Source organism: Bufo bufo, chromosome 8, assembly GCF_905171765.1.
Source record: "Bufo bufo chromosome 8, aBufBuf1.1, whole genome shotgun sequence".
NCBI classification, from domain to species: domain Eukaryota; kingdom Metazoa; phylum Chordata; class Amphibia; order Anura; family Bufonidae; genus Bufo; species Bufo bufo.
In genome coordinates this window covers 17,177,913-17,198,846 of record NC_053396.1, presented here as the reverse complement: position 1 = coordinate 17,198,846, position 20,934 = coordinate 17,177,913, and the positions used below count along the sequence as shown (strand labels likewise).

Here is a 20,934-nt window from a genome sequence, read left to right as displayed (position 1 = left end):
TTGGGTTTGTTCCATTGGGCTGGTAGAGTTGGTCAAGAATATGGTTAGGCCCCAGTCTGGGTTAATCATTTGGGGAATGTTGTCCAGGAATGTGTTGGAAGAACTTTAACCATATAAATGTGGATGATTTTTCTACAGGACTAAAATATCTGTAATAAGTGGTACCATGGAAGTAGTAAATGCGAAAGTTATCTTGAAAGAAAGGCCAAGGACATGATGTATAATACACAGTGAGGGTGATAGGATCTATAGGCAATGTCAACTTGTGGAGAATGGGAATGACCTTTGTCTCGTTTTCCTATTGTTTCTATGGAATCTTAAAGTTGTCCAAGGCAAACCTTTCCAACCATGCACAGTCAAAAAAATATTTTTGCTGATCTCATAATAGACATCTTGACTTGGGTTCAATGGTCAATGAAAGTGTTGTTGTAGGCCATGATTGGGGGGTTTATTACTTGATAATGGCTTGGTTGGAGCTTCTGGAACCAAGGTTGTAGGTCCAAAACTTCTAGTTCAAACCTTTGACTGTTCTCTTGGTAGTTCTTTTTATCTGTGCCAGGTTGTCTACTTGAGAAGGTTGGTCTTTTTCAGCTTGTCCTATGGAAGTTGAACCTGCAAACAATGTTAAAAAAAAAAAAGTTTAAGTTGAACCTGCTGGTTCAGTGGTTTACGTCAACTTGTCAGAGTTTCAGGCTTAGCAATTGCTTAAAGGAAGTCTGTCATTAGGGACCTCTCTATTTAACCTCATAGACACATAGCTGTGCTTCACCTGACGATTAAAACGCTGTTTTTCTTTTGCTGATCTGAGCCTCCGTTCCCAAGTTATGATACTTTTTCTTAATATGCAAATTAGGCCTTTGGTGCAATGAGGGTGTTACCCTTGTTCTTCCAAAGCTCCACCTCTTTCTGTGGCCAGCTCTTTCCTCCCTGCTTTGGCACTGCCTGGCCCTGTCAGTCAAAGCAGCCAAGGAAGGGCTGGCCACAGAAAGGAGCGGAGCTTAGATGCAACGATAACACCCTCATTGCACCAAATAGCTAATTTGCATATTAAGAAAAAGTATCATAACTTGGGAACGAGGCCTCAGATCAACAAAAGAAAAACCGTATTTTAATCAGGTGTACTACAGCTATGTGTCTATGCAAGGGAGGTCGCTGGTAACGGATTCCCTTTAGCTTATTCTTGTTATTACATATGCCTTTTGTTTTTTTGTTTTTTTGTTTTTTACTATGCCTCACATATAAAGTAATCCTCAAAAGTTGGATGTTTATCTCCAGGATGAAGTCAGAGGTAATCTACAGAACTTCTAAAAGAATAACATTTGAACCTTGCTAACGCAGCACCAGGCTATCCCAATATCCTCAAAATGGAGTGAGAGTACATTAATTTGTCATGTAAAAGCAGTTTATTGATTTGATATCAGTCCTAATGTATATTTTAGAAACTGCCCCCCCCCCCCCTCCATACACACACACACTTTCTGCCGTTGGATACCTCCCAAGCCTCGACAAATTAATGTAGTCTGCCTTTGATGCATGCGTTTCCCAGAATCCTATGGGAGGTCTTCAGATGAAGGTAATATCAGGTCACCACATCAGGCTCTTCTCTTGTTGGTTTGTGTTCAGTCAGATCGAAATTAACGTAAAGCACTTTATCTAAAAATGTCTATGGGCTTCTTGAACCCAATGATAGATGGGTGGCGGGATCCTCGTGGGGAGGGGTGTTTATGCTAGGACAGACTAGGCATTTCTGCATGGAATACATAGCTGATCAGGCAGAAGTAGCTAATTGTTGGGATGTTTTTATGGATCTGATGCAATTTGGAAAATCATGTTAAAGGCACAACAGAAGGGACCATAACCCAAATTATCAGTCATTCACTGGAGATGAGAGTTTGTAAGACTTTAGGTCTTGGGCCATACTCGACCACGTGGGCACTTTTAACACCATTTATGATACAAGCTGGTTTGTTGACCCAACTAACAAACTACATAGGGCTTATCGGATCCTACTGGTCATTACGTGATAATGAGGACTACATGGGACTGGATTTTTGAGATATTTTATTACATAATTATAGCACTTGTTACCAGTCCATTCTAATATTCATTTATTTGGTTATTGTTTGCATGGTGTTCCTGAGGTTTGCTGGACCTATAGCTATTCAGGTGATCAGGACTCAAAAAACAGCCTTAGCATGGAAATAGTATGGCACCAGGTTCAAGATGTACAATTAGTGCCAAAATGGCCTCATCTTAGCTCATTAGTTTGACTCTAGAAAAACAATACACCGTAGTAGTCCCACTGTTGATGTCTGTTTCTTGGCTTCCTGATCTCTAATATTTCCCTATAAGGATCTGCCCAACCTTGTTACAAAATGTGCACAAATTAGAAAGGACCAAAATGCGTTGTGTATCCCAAGCTAATGGGGGGAAAAAGCCTCTTGTCTCGGGAGGCGAAACGCTTTGAGTTCCTTACGTTGAAGTCAATAAACTTATCTCTCACTGACTCTAGTTAATACAGGTACTTCCAGCAGCATAGTGTGGAGATGATTGTAGGCACAAATGACCAGATCTTAATATATATGTATGGGGAAAATTGAAAAAAATAAATAAACAAGGTACCTTCTTGCACAGCGTACCTTGACAGTGGTATCTGCAGTGCAGGTATTAGTATAGCTCAAGATCAATAAGGTTAAACCAAAGCGGTATTAATCTGTAGTAATCTAAAGACTTAAAGCACTTATTATATTGGGTGTGAAACGCGTGTGTGTTAGAAATGATCATGATCTGTGAATTAATGGAAATTCTACGGAAAGGTAATGAATGTAAAATACATGAGTTTATGTACGTTCTTTCAACCCCCAATTTCATCCGTACGATAAAGTAATGTTGGGGCCCTCAGGGGCCAGCGTAGAAAAAAAAACGTATCTTCTTGCACAGACTTGGTGAGAGAGAGAGGAAGGAGAACCTTCTATGGGGTATGGCTAGGCACCTTGCACAATGGGAGAGAAGAAGAGTATATATATATTTTTTTTATTTAGCTCATTTCTTCCTGTATATATTTTTTATTTTAGGAAAGCAGAATATGTAGGATAAAAATGTTTAAAAAAAAAAATGTGAAAGGTATAGGACTTGCGGACGTGCGCAAGAAATTTGCACTAACGTTTATTGTGTGTCAAGGGTTAACGACGATTGGAAAAGCAGAGTGGAGAGGTGGCAAAAAAAAGTGGGTATCGAATGTACGGAGAAATGTGATTGTACAGGCTTTCCTGAGTGCCTTAGAGGATTCTTTTTTGCTAAAAATATGTGAAAAAAAAGTGTAAAAAAACAAAACGAGTTCCTCTATGTCTGTGGGTGGAAGGTCAAATAATTCTTCCTAACGGGATTGAATAAACTTTATTAAATCCCTCTTGTTTACAACCGTTTGTTCGATGAGTGCTATGGGCTGTCTAGTCTTCGACGAAAAAGGTCTGCCTAATATGACGTTTGTTACCATTGCATGTTTTACTTTTTGGGTTTATTTGTTAGCGATATTAAAAGTATTTGCATGATGTAAAAGCACCTTTTTGTTCCTAGGTCTTGTGAAGATTTAGGATCTTTTAAAAGGGGTTTGGCGCCTTCAGATAACTTTGACTTGCGCATGGCGGCCTCCTGCAACTTTAACTGATTAGCTTGAGATGCGACACTTTGGAATCGCAGCCCGTGGTGGAATCTCGCACAGCGTGGTGATTAGAAATAGCGAAACCATTATAACCACGATAACCGACCCTAAAACAGACCCCTTTAAATTAGGGCAGTGCCAATTTTACTGCACGAATAATGCTAATGGTGCCCATCGGTTAACCTGCCTCTCAGACGCAACAAGAATGCCTATGGTTGGACCTGCCCTGCTGATTGGTCAAGAGAGTGTAAAGGGGAGGAGCTTCGTTTAGCGCCGTAGTTTAAAGGGGTCTTTAAGGTGGCAAACTCCCTTCAATGTTTTCGATGAGGGTCTGTGCAAGCCAAAAATAATCTGAAGGTCAAAACCCCCTTTAAAGGGGAACTCTATATAATAGGTTTCGTTCCCCTTTACTGTCGAACTTTGATGGACGAAGCAAAAGCTGAAATTCTCGCTGTGTCTTCTTCTTCTTCTGAATTCCACACACATGTAATGACACTGTACTTTTTGTTTTTGTTTTTGTTTTTTTTGTTTTTATGGTTACACTGCATTATTAAAGGGCACAGTGACCTCCAGTCTCACTTCGACGTGTTTCATTGTCCAGCAGTTACTTTTGTATCTGAAAAAATTTGAAATTCACGCCATGAAATTGATCTGTTGGAAACCCTGTGGATCAGGCAGAGAAATAAGGTCTCCATTTTATTTTTTTTTCTTTCTTTCATTGCTTGCTCTCCAGAAAGGAACAAGGTCCTCATTGTTCTTTACAGAAGGCAAGCCACAGTGTGCCGGGTATGGCCGCTGCTCACAAGTCACGCTGTATGCCGACGAATGCTTTCTGATATTATGCAGATTATACGTTCATTTTTTTTTTTTGTTGAAGAGAGTAATACCCTTTCCAACCTGTAGGGGTCACTATGTAAACATAATGGCGTCAATCACTTGTGTCGATGAGTTTTATTGAATTTTACGCAAGCTATGAAACCAAAAAGACTCTGCCATAGACTGGCACGGGAGCACATTACCCCCGCCCGTCCCCTAACCCCCCAACAAAAAAACGCTGAGCACCTTTGTAAGTTTTTATTTAAGTCACAATTTTGTTATGTATTTTTCAGTCAGGATTCACTGGGATCTGGTCATGGTTGGTCCAGGTTGTCTCATCAGTTTAGAGCCACCAGAGGTCTCAGCCAGCCAGAGATTTTCTATGTAGCGGCCACTGCAGGGGAGATGTGGTATTGCATGACGTCCATTCCCTACAAGTCAACTGGAACAGAGTGTTCTGGTTCACAGCTGAGGAGGTCCCAAGCGAAGGATGTCCATATGTCCTAACAGGGCACATGGACAAGGGTTGTCTTCATTAGACAACCCCTTTAAGAACAGAATCCATGTTAATAGTGTGAACAGAGCCCCCAAACATCATATAAACATTTAACCCCCCCCCCCTCTCCATTTTTAGCCTGTATAGTCAGTCTGGTGCAACCATGTGACCAGACAGTACGCCGGTATATCATGGCTCCGCGGCTTGTGTTGATCATTACCTAGACCCAACAACTGGGTGACTCCTTTTACCAAGTACCAAGGGCATTTGTTCAGCATAAGAAGCCTTTGTTTCCTGGTGAATCAACTACAACTCCCTCCATACCCTGCCAGCATGTGACAGTGAGAGCACGATGAGAGTCCTAGCTGGTTGCAGACAAAAACATGGCCGCCAACACTACACAAAAGCAAACAGTCATATGATATGATAACCTTCTATTAACCTTCTTCAGGCGGCCTATAATATATTGTTTTCTGTATACCACATAGTAGTAACCAATTGAGTCAGTGCTTTCATTTTCCCTAGAAGATGGAATCTGATTGGTTGCTCTGGGCCACTGCTCAGCACGACCCTGAGTAACCAAACAAGTCATCTTGACCTGAGAAGTTGTAGCTCAAAAAGGAGCCAGAACGTCCAATATATTCAGTAAACCTTTCAAAAAGACCTATACAAACCCAAAAACATGGTGGTCTATTCCCTTTAAATAACCTTCCGCTCTAATTATCAAATATAATCCGCTGAGATGCCCTCTACTACAACATAGTATTAAAACCATTCACACCTGAGGCAATATGGCCACCATAACAGGTCCCTCAGACTCCGATCTACCTAGGTATGGTGTAAAAACAGGGTGCCATCTATTTGAATAGCAGCCATATTGGATTACGCCCATCTTCCCCTTGTTAGGACATATTTATCATAGGGCCCACCAATGAGCCAAGGAGGAGAGTTGCTACCAAATAGTGGTGAGCTTCATGATAGAAGCCCTTGAAGTAACTGGAGGACACCTCACTACTTTTTTCTTTTTTCCATCTGGAAATGCCCTTTAATGTGGACTCAACAGTGTTTGAGCTAACATAACCCATTTACCTCCCCCCCCCCCCATCCCCCCTGAAAAAAAATCCAATCTACATGGTCTAACGCAGTGGTGGTCCACTTCTGTAGTTTCACCACAAAGCTGGAGTACCACAGGTGGAAGACCACCTTGGTAACCCATTGTAATCAGTTTCTTCCATTCAAAGTGTTTTGTACACGACGGGCGATGGCACGAAAAGCGTGGAATACTATTTTTAGCAACTAAAATGGCGCAAAGTTGTCTAAATATTTTGACTTGAAGACTTGGATGGCATCGGAGTCAAATAAAACATTAATCCTCTGGACACTGTGTTTAAGGAGGAAGGACAGAGCACATTGTGTTTTTTTTTAGGGTTTGTTTAGGTTGGGCCCAGTACTGTATTTCATGACTGTTAGACTTCACCGATCCACTGCTGAGTTGTTTTTATTATCCAGTCTCCATTTGCCCTTTTTTTTGCTTTTTTTATGTTGTTTGTATTCCATCCACTGGTACGTATGTGCTGTTACTATGTATCGTTACGACTGTTATTTTTGTGACCATGGCTTTCCTAATATATCAAAATGAGGAGAAAAAAGTCCAACATTTCCAAAAATAAAACATAAAATTAAAAAAAATAGAAAACACCAGTCATAATGGTTTTTCATATCACGGACAAGAGATTACGGCTTCATCTGACATGACAATTCATTGTAAGATGCTTTGTAAAATTCACATTTACAGAATAATAAAGTCGATTGAAATTACGCTTTTTTTGGCTGGTGCTAAATGGTTTGTCGAAAGAAGGCAATAAGTATGAGGTGTCGGGCACCTCGTGGCTCAGTGGGAGAACTAGCAAAGGGCGTGCAAAGCAAAGGGTTCTCTCTTTTATACAAAACGTAACTTGGGTTTTCCAGGATTTTTTTTTTTTACTGATGACCTATCCTCTGGTATCTGATCGTGGCGGTCGTCACTTGGCCTAGGAATAGCTGAGGAAAGGCCACAGCGCTCACAGGAGCACCAGTGCCTTCTCAAACAGCTAATCGGCGGGGTCCCAGGTGTCGCACCCCCACCGATCAGATACTGATGACCAATCTAGAGGATAGGTTATCAGTACAAAAAACATCTCAGAAAACCCCTTTTAAAGGAACAGTACACTTGTTCAGTGGCCTGAGGGGGCGGCATATGATACAAGAACATCAAAGAGAATGTGTCATGCTCCTCCGCTGCTCGCATCAGCATCTCTGTTTTGCCCAGAGTGTTTCCTTAAAGGTACTCTCCACAAAATGAATGCATTCTATTGGGCTTAGTTCAGGCCTGAGGAGGCGGAGTATGACTATTCTTTGCGTCCCTGTGTCGTGCTCCACCCATTTCAGGTCCTGCACTAGGCATAACCTACATTATAACTGTTTTGCCCAGAGTGTTTTCTTAAAGGTACAACTCATACATGGTGTTGCGCTTGGTGCAGGGTCGGAGGAGGCGGCTCGTGACTTATCTCATTGGTGTTCTGTGAGCGCCTGTGTAATGCTCCACCCCTTTAAGGTTCTGCACTAGCAGGCACGTACATAGAAATCACTGAGCCCCATACCAAGAATCTAAATTGGGCCTCCATGCCCCATTCATAGCTCCTCCCACTACCCGTTCCTGGCCAATATATATAGCAGTGTACTGATATGTGAGGTATAAATTACAGCTCGTACCTCGCATATCAGTACACTGCCGTATATATACTATATACCTGTACACACTGCATCTATTATACCTTGTACCTCATATGTCAGTACACTGCTGTATATACTATATATCTGTACACACTACATATATTGTACCTTGTACCTCACATGTCAGTACACTGCTGTATATACTATATGTCTTGGCACACCATCTATTGTACCTTGTAGCTCACATTTCAGTACACTGCTGGGTATACTACATGTCCAGTGGCGTACTTCCAATAGAGGCAGACCGTGCAGCTGCTATGGGACCCATGGGCAAAGGTGTCCCCGGTGAACCAAATGCCCCACCCCCCCTAATTACACTCATTTCTGTAGAGCTCCAGTATATTATCCCTATCATCAATGGAGTAAGGTAAAGGACTTGTGAAAGGACCTCACTTATGGGGTGCAAATGAAGAGAAAAGAGGAAGACCTTCTCTTACCACTCCATTCTAGTCTCGGTGGAGAGCTCATCCTGCAGTTCTTCTCCATGCTGTTGGGGGTTGAAGGACTTTTAATGATGTTCTGTGGAGTTCCTTTACTAGATGTACAGGACTTGTGATGAGGTCATCATAGGTCCTGGCTGATGCTCCTCTCTAACCTGGGAACTACACCATTCTTTGTGCAGTTCCTTTACTAGATGTACAGGACTTGTGGGTCCTTTAGCTTTCTCCACCGATGATGGGATAATAAACTGGAGCAGGACAGTAATGAGTGTAATTATGGGGTGGGGTATTTGGTTCACTGTGCCTGGTCTGTCTCCATTGGAGGTACACCACTGTGTACTAGGCTTAACCTACAGTTTTCCGGTTTTGCACAGAATGTTTCCTCAAAGGTGCCTTCCACAAGACTGTAGTGCTAGGTGCAGGGTCTGAGAAGTAGGAGAATGACGCCTTTCTTTGGTGCTCTTTTGAGTCCCTGTGTCATGCTCCACCCCCTTCAGGTCATGCACCTGGCATAAGACAGTGTATCAGTTCTGCCCAAGGTGTTTCTTTAAAGGGGGATCTCTACTTTCATGGGATTATACCCACAGAAACAAATGCTCTGAGAACGTCCAGGTGTAGGGGATCCTTCATATAGCCGTTGGCAACACTATTTTTTGTACTTATTATATTCTTCTGAGGAAGTACGTGCATTTGGAGGCACCAGGTAGTCTACCTTCAGCACTGTGTATAAAAGCAGGCCAATATAGATATAATCTACATAAAGTATGGTAGCTATAACTTCATTGCATGGTTTATCTTGTACTGATCCTGATTTAGAGTCTTAGACTCCAGAGCTGCATTCACAATTCTGTTGGTTGTCATTAAAAACAAGTCAGGATGTTTGTAGTCAGGCATACCCCAAACGGACAACCAACTGGAAAAAGGGTATAAACCACAGTGTGGTGGAAGTATATAACCAACCGAAAGTATAACGCCACACATGAAATATAAATACATGAAAAACAATAAAATATCATTACATAAAATGCAGTATGTGAAGCCCTCACCACATAACCCCTATAATAACGTAATACAATGATACCCAGCCATAATTGTAAAGGCTCCTAATACATTATAAATTGATGATAGCAAAATAATTCTGCACCACTATACAAACATCAAATCGCCTCCTGGTGATAGCCCAAATTGGCAATAAATAATGTGAATAGCACAGTAATTGGAGCAACACAAAGTGGTGTGGGATCATTCAATCATGTGACATGAATACATAAAGTGGCATGCTAAACACGCACATATAATGTATAGCACGTGAAATTACTATCAAAACAACAAGGTGTGGTGAATTACAGACCCAGAGTTGGGGGCAGCTCCGCCACCCTGACGTACGTTTAGCTCAGCTTCTTCCTGGGGGCGTCCAATTACTGTGCTATTCGCATTATTTATTGCCAATTTGGGCCATGACCAGGAGGCGATTTGATGTTTCTATAGTGGTGCAGAATTATTTTACTATTATCATCAATTTATAATGTATTGGGAGCCTTTACAATTATGGCTGGGTATCATTGTATTATGTTATTATAAGGGTTATGTGGTGAGGGGTTGTACTTGTAGTAGTGGTGGGAGGGCTTCACATATTGGGAGTCCATACTGCATTTTATGTAATTATATTTTGTTTTTTATGATCTAATAAAGAATGTATTTATATTTCATGTGTGGTGTTTATACTTTGGGGTGTCCAACCGAAACAGACTAGTTGATCTCTTATGGTGCAGACAATGACAGATCTCCCTACATCAGATGACTGTACAGTGCCTTGTGTAGATGTTTTACTTCCCGGAAAACAAGTCTCTGGAATCTACTCTGTACGGGCACTGGCCCAGCAGGGAATGCTGGGAGATTTAAGCTCTGGAGTTTAATACAGGCTTGTAACTCAGACGTGACCAGTCAGTTCTTCTGTAAAGCGCATATGTAAAGGATACCTCCGTTATTATGCAACTTTACCTTGACTTCAATGACTACCATGGAGGCCCACCATGCCATGTGGTCTTCCTTGAGAGAAGAAGTCCACTCTAAATGAGTTCTGCCTCTTGTCCACTTCTTGAGTTTAGTCTTTTTTTTTCTTTGCTCAAAGCCTGAAGCTGCATGTGCCCAAATGTTGCCTTCCCCATTTCATATGCCCCCCCCCCCCCCCCCAAACCCAAATGTGGTCAAGGATGGTGTCCCAACTGAACACACCATGGTGGTCTCCTTCTTCTAGATTCGCCTACCCTATAGAAGTCCTCTATGTAAAGTTCCTCAATCTTCATATATTGGCTCTACCACTGAACCAAAGGTTTACAGTTCATGCCAGGGCTTTAGGATTACCACCTTCAGGTCCTTGAGTTGCTCATGGATGTGTTCCCACCAATACCGTGAGACGCCCTGTGAATTGCACCCTTGTACACTATTGTGCCTTCAAATGTATGTTAAAATAAACTCTTTTCCGCTAGTTAATGTGTTACCGAGATTCACACATGAGCTGGATTTCACACAGTGATAACACGGGTATCGTGACAGGGCCTCACGTAACAGGACATTCTTCAAATACAGTTTATGGTTTTGTTTGCACAGGTGACTAAACTTGATTGTATGACACAGCAGAAATGGAGATCAGTTTGTGAAATAACAGTAAAACATGCTGAGTGATATGCCCAGGACTCAGGAGCATAGCTAGGGAGGAACTGCACCTTTGATGGGGTACCAGGGGGAAAGAATGCCAACTAGTCCCAGGCCAAGATCGCAAACTGAATCTTTGTCCAAAGTAAAGGAACAGCCTCACAACATTTATGGATCTGGGCAACCCTTCCACGCTATAGATCCATGGAGCAGGAGTGGCAGGAGAACATCAATGCCACCCCCAAATTACTCCTGCTTCCATTACCTGGGCCTTCAAAAGTCAAGTCATGGTATAGCACTACCTAGTACGCAGCAGTATGGATCTAGGGTTGTGTCATGGCGCTGGTTAGAGGAAGGTAGATAAGGATGGCCATTGGATGGGATCCTGTTTCATTTAGTATGTTTTTTGTTTTCTTTGTACATCCCAGAGAAAGGGGGGTCATATATTAAAGTGAAGGTTGACCTTGAACCTATAGGTTTATGTTACCTAAGGGCAGCGCCAGAGAAATTAAATTCCTTGTGGTTCCCCTTTCCCCAAAATACGTGTATAGGTTCAGGTAAGAACAAAGGTGGTTCCTTAAACCATTAAGTCAGACTTGATCTTCATTTTGCCACTGTTGCAAAATGGGTACAAGCACCAGACTGGTTGGCCTTGCCCATCGCATTGTTCCGAGGCAGTCCTTTCTACAGCAGGATTATGTAGACAGGCGGATATTATTTTTGTGCGCTCCCTGGTTCCTTTCATTTCCTTGTCTCCACGTCAGCTGCCAGGACAAAAAGGCTCGGCATGAAACTAAATCTTAATTAGCCTAATAGCGTACTGGCCATTAGCAACACTTGATATGTACCTGGCAAAGTGTTGTGTTGTGTCTGGTTTGTGACATGAAAGTAATATAGATGTGTGGGATAAGCGTATTGCGGGCGCCAAGTTGGCTTCTCTTACCAAAGTTCCATTTTATTCTGTCAGCAGCTTCCAGCATTTCCATGAATCATTTTGACTATTCAGCTGTACCCGCCGCTGGCATATACAGTACACAGCACACTGTTCGTATACAATCGTGACAAGCTACTGTTTCCTGTATGAAAGATATAAATGATGTGAGTCATCGATCCATGACTCTACATCAAGGAAGTGGGTAACCTCTGAGCTATCGTAGTATAGGGCAAGGCCTATAGGATATGGTTGCTGCAGTTATGTCTACAGTGGGCACGACTGGTCATGGGTAATTTATCCATGTGTAAAGAGTAGTGATGGCAATCTGGCTACCCAAACTATAGGTATCTGCTTCATGTGTCAACCAAGTAGAGGCAGCCAGGAAGAAAGAGAGGCAAGAACTGTAGCCTACAAAAGAGTTGCACCATGGGACTTTGACGGTCTTCATGGCAGGTATTAGTACTGCAAACCCAATCTGAGAAAGTGTGTTAGGAACCAATGAAGAACCAATATAACTGAATAGGTCTCAGGCTGAGGAGCTTGTTGGTGGTGCCAAGGTCTAGGTAGACAGAGTGCTCTTCAAATTTGTTTCAGGCTCAGCAGTGGAGGTCTCAAGGACGGTGTCAATCGCCCAATGTTGTGTGATTTGGGGGAAGCCATCGGCAAAGATCATTCAGACGGTCAACTACAAGAAGAACATCTGCAGAAGAACATCAATAGACGATCTGAAGCCGCCTAAATTTTTAGGGGCTTCCTTACCAGTGCAGGAATGAGTGGCATTGGCTGATCCTGACAAACGGAGACTGGCATTTAACGATGACACCACTAGAAATGGTAAGTGACTTGGAAGCTGGGATGCCCAGCTAAGGTTCCTTACTCCTAAAAGATGTTCACTGTATTTAGCATTAGTTAGGTTCCTAGCTGTTGTGTCTTGACTCTGTTCAACACAGTCAATAACTTCCAGGGGTTAGTGTGATGAACAACCAGATGCCCACTGCTAAAAGTTCTTCAGTGTCTCTGGAAAACGCGGCCCATTGTAGAAATGCCTATTCTTGTCTGCAAAACGGACAAGAATAGGACATGTTATATTTTTTTTGCGGGGCCACGGAACGGAGCAACCATTGAAGTGAATGGGTCCACACCCGAGCCGCAAAAACTGCAGCTTGGATGCGGACCAGAACAACGGTCGTGTGCATGAGGCCTAAGGGTCCATTCAGACGTCCACAAAATGGGTCCGCATCCGTTCCGCAATTTTGCGGAACCATTCATTTTCAATGGGGTCGGAATGTGCTGTCCGCATCCGCATTTGAGAATCCGCACTTCCATTCCGCAAAAGCAAATAGAACAAGTCCTATTCCTGTCCGCAATTGCGGACAAGAAAAGGCATTTTCTAGAAGAGTGCCGGCGATGTGAGGTCTGAAAAATGCGGAATGCCCATTGCCGATGTCCGTGTTTTGCGGATCCGCAAAACAGATATGGACGTGTGAATGGACCCTTAGAGTGATTTAGTTGTTTAGTTACCAAATGGTCTTGGTATCTTTATATTGTAATGTTGTAGTTTAGGCAATTGTAACTATTATTGTGTACAAGTCTCTCTGTATGTGTTATATATTTATTTTGTTCCTTTATACTTCCATATTTACTCATCGATAATAATAATTGTAATTACACTTCCTCACTGTACAATATACGTATTTTATAATTTCACTCTTGTCTCATTTATTACACCCAACTTAAAGAATCAGACCCAGTAAGAGGGTACAATATATAGAATATATATTTAGATATATAATAATTTCTTATACAGTTACCGTCCACTGTCTGCCTCCACCTCTAGGTGGCGCCATCCACGATCAGACCTACAGATTTTCTTTCATCGCCCCTTCCCTGCTCCTTCTGCAACGGACAATTTTATCCTCTTACGCCTTCTTCATTAATGATAAATACATCTGGCGCCGGCGGCGTGCCACCGCCCGCTCTCCGAATGTCATTACATTTGTTCAGCGCTTTAAATATGGACATAGGATAATTTATCTGCTCCCTGCCTGAATTTGTCTTTTCTTAGCTCTATTTCTGGGCCTGGCAGGGGCGAGAGGAAGCGGCGATAACGAGGGAAGCCTGTCATTTCCACATCTCTCTCAATCTGTTGCTTTCTTTGACTTTTCCTAAAACGCGTGGAGTTGTCTTCCTTTACATTACTAAAAAAAAATAAAAAAAATTCCATTCCGGGCCTCATTTACTCTCAACTCAATAAAAGCCAAGAGTGAATGCAAAATGCCAACGTATACAACTATGGCGAATATTTCCCCGGTCTGATTTATCCTAAATGGCTTGTTATAATAATCAGACTTTGCCGCCGTAGCGACGCGTTTCTTGCCGACTCAGTATTTTCCTGCAAAACGACGCTAAAGCTTTTCACTATTTCAACATGATTACTTATAAACAGCATTTCCAAAATTAGTGCTTTGTTGTACGCGTGGGGCGGGGGGGGTGTATTACGAGCCGCGAAGTGGAGTGGGAAGATAAATGGCTTATTTGAGGAGGTAGAGCTATTGCGCTATAATGCGGCGGGTGAAAACAACCTCTTTTAATAGCTGTATTATGTTTCATTATAATGTAAAGCTATTAGGTTTTTTACACATTTATTTTGCTGCATAGATTTGTTAGCCGGGGCCCCCGGACGAGCGCTCGCTTTCTATAGGAGGCCTGGTGGTTTTTATATGATGGGGGGGGGGTTTGCATTTTTATTTTTATTTTTTTATTTTCGTCATCAGGAAAACGGATGGCGCGCAGACCCGATGGGTTTTTAAGCAAGGGAGGTAAATCATGAAACGTTTGCAGCTTTCAGAGGCGCGCGGCCTGTCAACATCAATTGTGGACTTCCTGGCATTTGCATTCTGCAGTCTTTTGTTTGCCTTCTTGCACATAGAAGTAATTGAATCAGCAGAAAACTCCAAATGTCCTCGTGTTCCTTTTCGCTAGCTGTCTGAACTGAGTTGTTATCTCTCGCCGACCTGCACATTACCGAGGCTCGCTGCTCAGAACAAGGAGCTTTTAACTGTTGCGCGCCTGAGTCGCTCTTGCGTCGGCCACGGATGCAACGATTCGGCCCGTTCTATGGGACCTCTAGGCTCTCCTAGTGGAAAAAATTTCTTAGAACTTTGCGTTCTTCAGTTAGTCCTCCTGGAAATGTAGGAATAAACATTTGGGAAACTGGGTGTTGGCGTTCCCCCTGCAAACGCTGACGCTGTACAGTCAGTGCTGACCGCACTCTATGGGGAATGGTGATACCAGGTTGTCAATTGATTCATAAGGTTCCAGGAGGAATACCAACGGAACATCATTTTTTTTAAAGACATATCTGGGGAATATAAGTATGTGATAAAACAGACGTCAGGAGAGGTGAGCGCAGCGTGAAGACTGGGTCCACCAGAGGGCCCAGGCTCTGATACCATAGTGGGCCCCAAAGGTCTGCCTATGGAACCAGTCACTTGGCACTAGGGTCTGTTCATGTGAATGAAAACCTAATACACTTTATTGATGATGTAAGAAGGGATGGGCCCAAGGAACCCCAGTCTGATGTTGGGTGACCGCTCCTTTTTACTACACCATATGCAAGAGCTGACGGGCCCTCTTTAAAGGGCGATCACAAGGAGCAGTGGTGTGATCACCGCTCCAGTCACTGTCTATGCGACCACAGAGCAGAATGGTCCATTTCTGCCAGTTCCATAGAAGTGACTGGAGAGGTAGTTCACGTGCATCTATATTCATATTTTATAAATGTATTATTTAGATTTCCTTTGATGCAGGGCATGTTCTTGTGATCCCTGGGGGTCTGACATTCATCACCTGTCCAACATAGCCAACCCCTGAATTGCTGTAAGTGTATCGGACTTTACTATTTTTTTTTTGCTGCCAGTTTATTCATGAACCAGTAAGTCCTGGAGGAATGCTGTTTAGCATTTAGGAAGCCGTCATGGTGCATGGAATAGTTGGAGAACAAAAAAATGATTTTTTAAAACATGATTGTCATGAGTAAATGACAAGGCATCTGAGACTGCAATCATGAGGCACCTCTAACATGCACGCAAGGAGTGGACATACTCGGGTGTGGCAGCTTGGTCCCATCCCCTTTGCTACAATTTTTAGCAAGTGCATACAGAATTAGCTCAGAAGATGTGGCGAACAAAACCAACATCCTGTCCACCTGTATTGAGTGGCAAAAGTAGCTCCAGGGATCCTTACTATGGCGTCACCTCTCTTCCAGTAGGAACCTTTCCCATTCATATAGCGATGGTATAGGGTATATGCCATGTCCGAACTCATTTTGCCGTCATGGGGGGGTGGACAATTTATCGGATTTACCATCACCCGAGATATCTTTGCATCTATGGCTGGTTTATTGGGAGCCGTTTCTGCAATTGATGGGGGCAATGCCAGCTGAACTCTTTGCTGTATAGCCCCAATCGTTACTGTACACAGCCATCTGGCACATCATCGTGGAAGAAGTGGCGTGTCTGCCATCCAGATGGGCTGTAATAAACGGTCTGTCCAGAGATGGGGCACTAAAGTAGAGTATGGCCGCATGGCACAAAACAGAAAAACACTCTCTTCACAGAAAATGCATCAGAGTTTCTAAATCCAATTACTTCCAGTACATTTAGTGGCTGGCTGCAGTGTAAATATCCATACCGAAATAATACGATCACACAATGACCATATAACACCGTCAGAGGGTGCCCAAATAACGATCCAATGAGTAAACGAGGTCAAGCTACCTGTTTAGTCTCTGTCTCAACACAGCAGCACTCCTAGTGGTGGCTCCTGGTAGTATAAACACAAGTGTCGCGCTGTAGTTCTTTTTTTTTTTTTTTTTTTTTTTTTTTTATAAATATTTTATTGTTATAATACAAAAATTTAAATCCATATTACATACTTGATATTATAAATTCCATAGATCCGCCAATTCTGATCTGTAAACATAATTGACAATAATTTCATGCAGATATCCATAATATGTCAGTATTTGAAAATCAAAGGGAGGTCTCCTACTGGGGAGGGTGACAGGGCTCACCCGACATCCTAGGCTTGATAATGCAAGTGGAAAAAGCAACCCACTTAGCCCAGGTTCTCCATTCGCTACAGGGATAGGGGCCCGAAATCCAGACAGCCGCCCGGCAGCGAGCGCCGCTCGCGCACGCCCTCCCCCAGACACGGGCAAGTACGAGCGGAAGGACTGGCACTCATGTGGCCGATCGCTTTATGCTCACATGCTGCCTAAAGGCGAGCTTGCAGCGATCTTTAATCGCAGGCATTTGATAAAGCAAAAACCAGAGAGGGGAGTCCAGCAGTCTTTTACCACAGTGGTAGAAACCCACTCGTATATTTTACTGCCTCATCCCCATATGATTAAGTCAGCTATCGGTTGCATGGTTCACCATACTTTGCGTTTATTCGCATTGATATTTCATGCGACAGAGAACTCGAACCGAGTGTCACTCAGCAATTAAAAAGGATATAAGCAAAAAACAAAGCCAGATACCTGCTCTGTCTCTTAAAATGAGCACATAGTAGCGCGCCCACCGCGTGTGTCACCTCCCTGCCCGCAATCGAGCCCCATGTCTGACGGGAAGAGCCGTATCCCGAGCCGCGCCCGATATCCGGGCACCTCCAGACCTCGAGCCACGGTCCCCTACCCATGTACCGCTCGATATTATACCTGGATAAAAAATTTTTTACCATTATTTAATACCGGGAAGTCCCCCCTCTTTCAGTCCTGGAGACCCTCCCATGCTTCCAATATACCTCCACATTCTTAATCAATATAATACATACAGAAAAGCCGGACAGCTAGAATTTTCCCCAACTCACCCCATAAACCCACCCCCCCCCCCACCTTGCAGGGAAAAAAAAAAAAAAAAAAAAAAAAAAAAAAGAAAAAGGGATCATAATTAATTAGTCGTATCCCAATCTTTCCATGCGCTGTAGTTCTAATTAGTCACCTGACTTCCGTCCTCCAGTAAAGAAACGAGACATGTAGGTTTTGTTAATTATAAGCATTTGCTTGCCTGTAGGTAAGAAATACAACTCTGCCCTCCAGTCAGGACCAAATCCGCCTGGGGTTGGGACTGAAGCCGGGTAGTAAAAATTTTTTACCGTGCCCCATACTATAAACATATATACGACAGAAATTCTCCATTGTTATCTGAACCATAAATTGTTAGCAAGTCTTTACGAGGTCCATAAAATAATTACTGGGGGAAGATAAAGCCACCTGCTGGCTGTAACGGGTATTACACAGCCAACCCCTTTCTGAGTTGCTGTTCTGCACTAAGTATATCGGTCTTTACTATTTTTTTGCTGCCAGTTTATTCATGAACCAGGAAGATCTGGATGAATACTGTTTAGCATTCCCTTCAGTATAGGAAGCCGTCATGGTGCATGAAATAGTTAGAGAACAAAAAACTTTTTTTTTTTTTTTAAAACATGATTGTCATGAGTAAATGACAAGGCATTTGAGACTGAAATCATGAGGCCCCTTTAACAAGCATGCAGGGAGTGGACATGCTCAGATGCGGCAGGTTCATCCCATCCCCTTTGCTACAAGGCGGCCATTAAAAATAGAATTTTTAGCAAGTGCTAAATACTAACGTACACAGTTCCTGGTGCTCTGGCTTGTTCGTGTATACCAAGATTACTTAAGTGCAGTAGAAACTGAACTAGGCTTTACTTGTTTAAAAGCCAGAAAGAGCTATTTTCAGTCCAGGACAGCTCAAATTTGCAGGGACTCTCTCTAAAAATCAGGGACTGTTGGCAACTATGCAAGTCCAGACCTTTTCCAGACTGCCATAGTCTCACAGGCCTATCTCAACCAGGCACGATCTTCACATGGTGGCCTACTGCCACACTAACGCCATCTACTCAGGCCTTAGATCTGCCGTATGGACTCCTACTTGTAAACTTCTTAATTTTAGTCTCCAAGAGCCATTGCCCCTCCCCTTATAAAAGGTCCTACCCCTTTTTGTGCACCGGGGCTGTGTCTAATGGTGCCGCATTCCAGCACAACATACATGTAAAGTACACGTTCTCCCAGATGGCACATGGGAGATTCGCTAACTCTTCTGAGAGGCCTCCCTTTTTTCCAGGAGCCTCCTGGAGAGTCCAGGAGAGTTGACAAGTATGTGCTTAGCTCTTCGGGTGTGTAGCCCATGCACTGAACTCTGAATAGTGGGAACAACCACCATGCCACACACGCCCACCCGTGAACATCAAGCCTTTGCTGCAGGGATCTTCTTGTCCAGATTCCTGTAAGAAGCTAACATTTTCTGTGGCCAGTTCCTCCACAAGGGGACACAATCCATACTCCAAATTCAGGTAAAAGACCTCTCCCCCTGAGGATACAATAGATTTGATTTTTCTCAATAATCTCTACTTGATTATTTGAACATATAACATGGAGGGAGTGTTCCTCAGAAGCCAGGATGAGGTTGTATCGAGCAGAGGTTTCATTTCTACCCGGCCGTCCCCAGAGATTTGTGTAATTGAGTTAAATCTTGAGCCCGGAGATTGGGAGATGGAAACGTGACATTTTGAAGATGTTTGTGTGAGAACAAAGGCTTCTCAAATCCGAATAAGAAAGTGGATTTCACATGAGCTCCTCATTATAGCTCTGAGAAGATTTACAATGGGAAAGCAACTGCAATGAAACCGAGACGGCTGCAGTCCGCGGACTCTCTAGATCTTCTGTTCTGATGAGATAGATGGGTCAAAAAGTGTCCCTCACAAATGTTCCTCGCTTTACTAAGGTAGTAAAGCAAAGGTTATATGTAACCTAGAGGCAACCCCGGGGTCAGGGTGGCACCAACTCTGGTTCACCTCATCCATGTTAACTCACTAATGCTATATTCTTCCAGGTGACCTGGATCCAATTTTCAGACTTCTTTCCATGCCCCCATCTTCAGTCCTGACAACAGCTTGGGCACTATGTGGGTACTGTAGGAACTCCCTAGGGCTTGTAGTGGAGGGCACCCTTTTTCTTCCCTCGGGGCACACTGAGGTTCTGGGGCTCCTGCCTGATGGTAGTTGGGGTGCCTGTGATGTTAGGTGTTGGATGGGTGCAAGCAGTGGCGTAACTAGAAATGTCTGGGCCCCACAGCAAATTTTTGATTGGGCCCTCCAAGAAACTTCTTCGCAACCACCTCCTCCTGTGAAACCCCCACTCTTGTGGCTAGTCAAGATAACTCTCTCAGACCAAACCCAGTAGCTGCTCCATCCGTTTCCTACAGTGTCACAGTATAATACTGTTATGGGAGCCTTGACATTAAAATCTTTTAGTCCTCCTTCTGGGTGGGCCCCTTCTGAGTTTGGGCACCAAAGCAGCTGCTTCCCCTATAGCTACCCCCCTTGGGTGCAAGGCAGTGCGTGTAGAGTGCAATGGCCGGCGTATGGTGCAGGAGTCAGAAACTAGGTCAGAATAAATTTCCTTCTTTATTGTAGTGCAAAATAGGAGCTGTAGTACATCCAACGATAGCAAAAACACAGATCACACCATATACAGATGCTTTTATATGGATCTGGGCAAGGATGGAACTTATGGTAATCTTTCCTCTCTTTCTTTCTCAAGTCTCTTCCAGCAGAATTTTTTGGCTAGCGATCTCCCTTTTGCAATTGTGACTATAATTCGCAACTGAGGAGTACAGGTTTTAGAGATACGACTGGCCAAATCGTGCCCAAGTGTGAAGTGTGTCTTAGCAGTGTACCCCTCACAGCAGTAAAGTCTAAATAGGTTAGGTAGCAGGATACTTTACTGACTCCAATGCTCAGCCATGCAGATTTCTGAAGATTCTTGTTTCTTTCTCTCTTTGCTTCTTTCTTAAAGGGGTTGTCCGGGATCAAGATTGTTTTTTTAAAAAACAGTTAAATCACTGTTAATAGGGGATTGAAGGTCCCCCAAGATGTTTTTAGGTATTTTTACACTTCAGCTGGGCTCCTACAGTCCCCCACTGATTGTTTACCTCTATGTTTATGTGTGCGGTAACTTCCAGCGCAGCATCGCGTTGTTTCCTTCGTGCAGCCGTCCCCCTAATTCATATGCCGCCTCCCGCCACCACTATTCCTCCCTCTTAGTCACGCCCCTAAGCGCCTCCTGGCTCAGTTTCTC

At 43.3% G+C, this 20,934-nt stretch overlaps 1 long non-coding RNA gene across 1 annotated transcript; it reads right to left on the bottom strand.

Annotated features, from left to right (window-relative positions):
* Window positions 1-141: 141 nt before the first annotated feature.
* On the bottom strand, window positions 142-13,799 carry LOC120977076. Its single transcript, XR_005773816.1, has 2 exons — window positions 13,586-13,799; window positions 142-612 (listed from the first exon to the last, which is right to left on the bottom strand). It is a non-coding gene; the product is annotated as an uncharacterized LOC120977076 (long non-coding RNA).
* Between the last annotated feature and the right edge of the window lie 7,135 nt (window positions 13,800-20,934).